Source organism: Amphibalanus amphitrite, unplaced genomic scaffold, assembly GCF_019059575.1.
Source record: "Amphibalanus amphitrite isolate SeventyFive unplaced genomic scaffold, NRLGWU_Aamphi_draft 000589F_arrow, whole genome shotgun sequence".
NCBI lineage: Eukaryota > Metazoa > Arthropoda > Thecostraca > Balanomorpha > Balanidae > Amphibalanus > Amphibalanus amphitrite.
The window spans coordinates 248,757-254,756 of record NW_024882083.1 but is presented as its reverse complement, the minus strand read 5'-3'; positions in this window follow the sequence as shown (position 1 = coordinate 254,756).

The window sequence follows — 6,000 nt, the reverse complement described above, 5'->3', positions numbered from 1 at the left end:
CCCACTCCGACACCTAACAGTCTGCAATGTCATGACATGATAGTGACCGGCACACCGAGCACGGCACCGCCAGACCCGCTCACCGCTACACGGGCACTGGGCTGATCCAGCGGCGGCAGCCGATCAGCACCCACCCACCAGAGGAGACGGGACGGAGACGGGACGGGGACGGGACGGAGACGGGACGGAGACGGGACGGAGACGGGACGGAGACGGGACGGAGACGGGACGGAGACGGGACGGGACGGGACGGGACGGGACGGGACGGAGACGGAGACGGGACGGAGACGGGACGGAGACGGGACGGAGACGGGACGGAGACGGGACGGAGACGGGACGGAGACGGGACGGAGACGGGACGGGACGGGATGGGATGGGACGGGACGGAGAAGGAAACGAGATCAAGTTGAGAAAAGAGGCAAACCGGTAGGAGGTCATGCGAGCTGAGATGCGGGTAAAAAAGGAAATGGGTGAATAGATCAGATATACGGGACGCAAGAGAAATACGGGAGTGCCTGTGAAGGCTTGACGGGAGATAATGGGTGACAATGGGACAGGTTCAAAACAGTGACCACAGTGATGATCCTTGCATCACGTTGGCATGAAGTAACCTTGGTACGCGTGTAGTAACATAAGAAGCTGTCCGTTGGTATGGATCGGGGTCTCTGTTCGAACCATTTTTTTACGCAATATTGAGGTCCGAGGCGGGGCCCGGCAGGTTTAGCTGTACCAGCTGCCTGTGACAATGTCGGTCGGTGCGAGCTCCAGCTGACGCTCGTTTGTCACTGACACAGAGCCGTGTCAGACATCTCGTTTGTCACTGACACAGAGCCTTGTCAGACGTCTCGTTTGTCACTGACACAGTGCCACACCAGGCGTTCGGTCACGGTGCAACTCAATGATGATCGATGTCGGTGCCGTGAATAAGTCTGCGTCACTGTAGCGGTCCGGTGAGGTATGAACAAGGCACAGGCACACGAGCCAGATAGCTGCCCGGTATCTAAGAGAGCCTGGCGCACTGGATATAACCGGCAGCGACACCTCGTGTGTGTGCTACACACGGAGCAGACGCAGCGCAGATCAATTTTGGGCAGGTGGCGCCACACAGCGACCGTTGTCGACCTCTTGCTTTCGCTGGGCTTAGTGAGGCCATTATGCTGACTGCTACTGCCAAAGGGTTACCATGAAATTAAGAACGAATTTCTAGACAAAAATTATCTCAATTTTTATATTTCATGTGCTGCTAAAAGACTTTGTGAGTCAGGGTAAAACAATGCTCAATGATTTCAAATTTCGAATAAAAATGCAGAGAAATGTCAATTTTAATATTAACTGTTGTAGATATTTGATATGCTTAGAAATGAATTATTGAGGTGATTTATTCCAATTTTAGGTGTGTATGTTCCACCTGAAAAAAATAAAGAGTGAATAAATGGTTGATAATGACCTGTAACGCGTGGATGTTTATTAGGTATACCTACGGTTTGATATACCGCACCTAATGTATAGGAGGCCTTCATCGCGACATTCGGCGATCACGATCACCAATATGGGGTCATTGACCGATCAGCTTTTCGGTTTCAGCTTAGAATCTCGTGACCTTTTCGGCTTTTGGGACGTCACGGGCAACACGCTCGTTTTTTCCGCGAAGCTCTAGCTCGATCAGGGGCGAAACGGCAAGGGGGGGTCCAACGGACCCCCCCCCCCCCTTATACGTTCGCGGCTGGAAAAACACCAATACGGGCGAGGGTTAAAGTGCATCTGCATTGTCTCACATAGTATCCCATTTTCACTGCCTAGATTTGTTGTGATATCTAGGCAGTGAAAGATGTAGATACTCGTATGTGATACACTTTATGTTTTATGACTGTGCTTTTTAATGCCGTACCAATGCGAATTTAATCAAAAGTTTTGTGGCTGTTTATGTTTTACATTTTCCAGGTTTAGCTCATATGCTACATAATAAATCAAATGCTTTTAACACTCGCCGAATTGGTTTTCTACATAGGAGGAAGTTGGTACGACACCCCCCCCCCCATCACTGTTTCGCCACTAAATAGAGCTAGAGCATCGCGGAAAAACGAGCGAGTGGGCCGTTACAAGACGAGCGATTAGTACCCGATTTTAACCCTCGCCGGCACAGGGGGGGGGGGGGGTTGATGCCCCCCCAAGGTTTTTCGCGAATAACTCGCGTAAAAAGCGACCGATCGCGATGAAACTTTCAGTACCCTCGGATCGATTAATTTTACACGTACCCTGAAAATTTCATGACCCTGACTTCAATGACCTTTGACCTGTGACTTCTTTTCCGTGACCATGTTTGGCCGAAATCGCGATTCGGTGTTGGTATGTCGGCTCGCATTAGCCACGCGTTTGCAAGCTTTTCGTGGCTTCAAACGTTCAAACATGTGATTTGATGCTGCTCCCATACATTATGGTGGGTGTCAAGGTCACCTACCTGAAGGTCAGGTCAGGTCATTGACGTTTGGTGACCTCGGGTGACCTCGGCTCACTTTTTCGAGTTTTACATGTTTCTAGGCTATTTTTTGGAGCTGAATTCGAATTTAGCAACCATTTGAACATTTACGAAGTAGTTGTGGTGCCTTCGTAACATGTTACGAAGCTGTCAGAGGCGGTTGACACGTATTACGAACACCCGTCGGCCGTCACAACCCCTACCGGTTGACCTGACCTGACCTGACCCGACCTGGTCTAATGCTTAAAAACATCATCTCTGATCAAAACTAACACGATATTCGTGATCAGCACCCCGGAAAACCACATAGCAGCCACACTTTACGACTTTCTAACAGGTCCCGATTTTCCCGGTTTTCGGGTCATTGACCTGACCTGGAAGGTCACCCGATGACCTAGGACCTTAAAATTGGGTATCATCGGCTCCCTCTCGTGACGGGCAACACGCTTGTTTTTTTTCCGCGAAGCTCTAGCTCGATCAGGGGCCAAACGCGAGGGGGGGGGGGTCGTACCCCTTGTGCCGTCGAAGGACGCAAAATGGCCTGTGCCGGCGAGGGTTAAGGTCTCAGGTCAACTGGTGACCTCTGAGGTTAGGTCAAGTGGCCTAGGGTAAGGGTTCGGTTTTTGGCTAATAACTTCGCCAAAACGGTCACAGAGCTGCGATTTTGGCATCATCGTGCTTGTCTTACACAGGCGCGTCGAATGACATACTTTTTGTTCAGGGGAGGTCAACTTAACCCTATTCCTGGCGGGCTCCGCCGGGACAAGAAACTGGCGGGGGGGTGAGGCGATTCGGCCCCCCCCCCTTCAGATCTCAAAAACTACACATCGCAGCGACAAACGGCGAACGGCGTTTGATAGGTCGTTTAAAGATCTACAACTTTTACATAAAACATTTTCAGGTCAGGTCAATATTGAGGTCACCAGAGGTCATCAACGATAAAATGTTTTGGAATTAGTTACCTATATACCGATTGGTAAATTCCTTTTTAATGACCTCCTTACAAATTATTTATGTTTTTGATGTATTTAGCTTGATACAAATTTTCGGCCACGGGCCTTGATCACATATCAGTTTAAACACAGACACGAAAAACACACGACTGTGTGTGTGTTTTTCGTGTCTGTGTTTAAACTGATATGTGATCAAGGCCCGTGGCCGAAAATTTGTATCAAGCTAAATACATCAAAAACATAAATAATTTGTAAGGAGGTCATTAAAAAGGAATTTACCAATCACCTACATGCCTTACATACAAAGAGCACTACAAGAATTACCTATATACCTTTTAAACTAAGAAACATAGAGACATAAAACCAATACATTTTTTGTTGCTCTCGCCGAGGCGATGCGAAATAAGTATGTGATGACCTTCACAGGTCAATTTAAAATTTGACCTGAGGTCAAGGTCAGGTCATTCATCAATGAGGTTGTGGGGTATGGTCATGCTGCATACCAAACGACGCGCCTTGACCAGGCGAGTAGTTTGGTACCACTTACAAGTCTTTAGCACCATCATGTTGTGATTTATTGACAGAAAAACGATTCATTACGTCACATGACCTCAGATGACCTTTGCCGGTACCCCTGTCAATTAGCGGCACCAGGATCATCACCGATGAGATAATCTTCCATAATACTGAAAGAACTGGGTGGTTTTGACTCGTTTACACGAAGCAGGAGGCGTTTCAATATTTTCCCATAGGCTTGCAATGTAAAGGTCACGAGTCTGGCCTGACCTCAGGTCACAGATATGAAAATTCTGAGATATACAAATTGCACATACTGGTACCCTAACTAAAGCCTGAAGAGAAGAAATTGATCGGTCAAAAACTCTAGCTCTGGCGTGATTGCAAACTTTTCTGAGGTAGGGTCACCAAACCGCCTCTGGTGACCTGACCTGAGGTCAGATCAACTAAAAATTTTCAGAAATGTTGTGTAAAAGCCTTTTAGAAAAAGTCAGAAAATTTGAGCTTCCTAGCTCAAAGCGTTTGGGAAATATAACCAAAAAACCTCAGCGGGGGGGGCTCCTGAGGCCCCCCCCGCCAGGAATAGGGTTAAGGTGTTGACGGTTGACCTGGTGACCAGGGCCACGTCAGAGCCCCTCAGGCTACGAACTCGGTCGAAGAAGGTCATGTCGCATATCATTCGGTTCGGCAGGTCTTCCCAAATCCAGGGTGACTTGCGCGGCTCGGTAGGCCAATTCCATCGGGAGTTATTGACAAAAAAAAAAACTCATGCGACCTCAGTAACTTCATAAATTACGTCATGCAGGGTCTATTATGAAAAAGTGAAGCGTCGGACTATGCAAGGAGTGCATGAAATCACGATTCCGTGTACTTGAGATGGTTCTAGATCATTCAGATCGTTTTGCGCTAAGTTCCAACTCGATGAAGGACCGGACGGCGAGAAAAGGATAGTACGATTAGCTCAGTTTGCATCAGCCGCCCTGGAAACGCCAATACGGGTGAAACTTGTACGAAAAAGTACAAATTAATCGATGATAATGAATGTGATGTATTAGGTACGTGACGACAAGGGTGAGCACAAATGTACATAAACAATTAGCCGTTGAACAGCACCACGCTTTTCGCTGCTACCAAACGGATGTATTTTACAGCCAAAAATCATGTTCTTACTTTTCAACAGGGGTCTCTGGGTCGGGCGGCTCTTCACTTACGGAGGCTTCTTGGTCATTGGCCGTCCCCGCCTGAGGTTCAGCATCCTCCGCCGCCGCTGCTCCGTCCGCCCCGCCCGCCGTCTCATCCAAGAGCTCAGATTCCTGGTCATCCATGTCTTCTCCAGCCTTTTTCCAGAGCCAAAGCATGAGGAAGATGCCAGCGACAACAGCCAGTGCCATAACGATGCCCAGGCTTCCTCCAGAGTCAATGCCAGTCATGTGGCCAGTGCTGCCGGCACCCACCACGCCACCCGGCTTCTTTTCGTGAACACCAATTGGTCCGTAAATGTACGGGAACGACGTGGTTGTCTTTGAGTTATTTGCAAATGTTGCGACTGGCGCTGCTGTGGTGAAGTTCCCTCCATTGGCGGTTGTATTCGTCGTATTTGATGGTGGCATATCTATCTTCTGGAAGTGCTGAATCACATGATGGCTGCACGTATTTAGGTGAGCCAACAAAAAGAAATTCAGCTTACAGGCTATCTCGAATTAATGCCATTCTAAGCTGCGGTTTGAACTTGTTGAACAAATGATTTTCGCATTGAAATACGGCTTCACTACTACTTAAATAGCAATTAGATGCAATATCCGTTTGATTACCACCACAGAAAACAAATATAATATTATTAATACCTATATCACACTCTGTGCATTTTCTCTGGAATAGTAAGCGCAATGCTATAAACTTCGTGAATTTGAACAAGCGATACTTCTGATTCCAAAATTCTATTAATCATTGTTTTTCAACGGAAGCGATTTTTTTCTGATGAATGTTTGTTATTCGGCTTGCATTTAATTGTGTGCGTAATAATTTTGACTGGTAACTGCAATATTCACAGTTGAT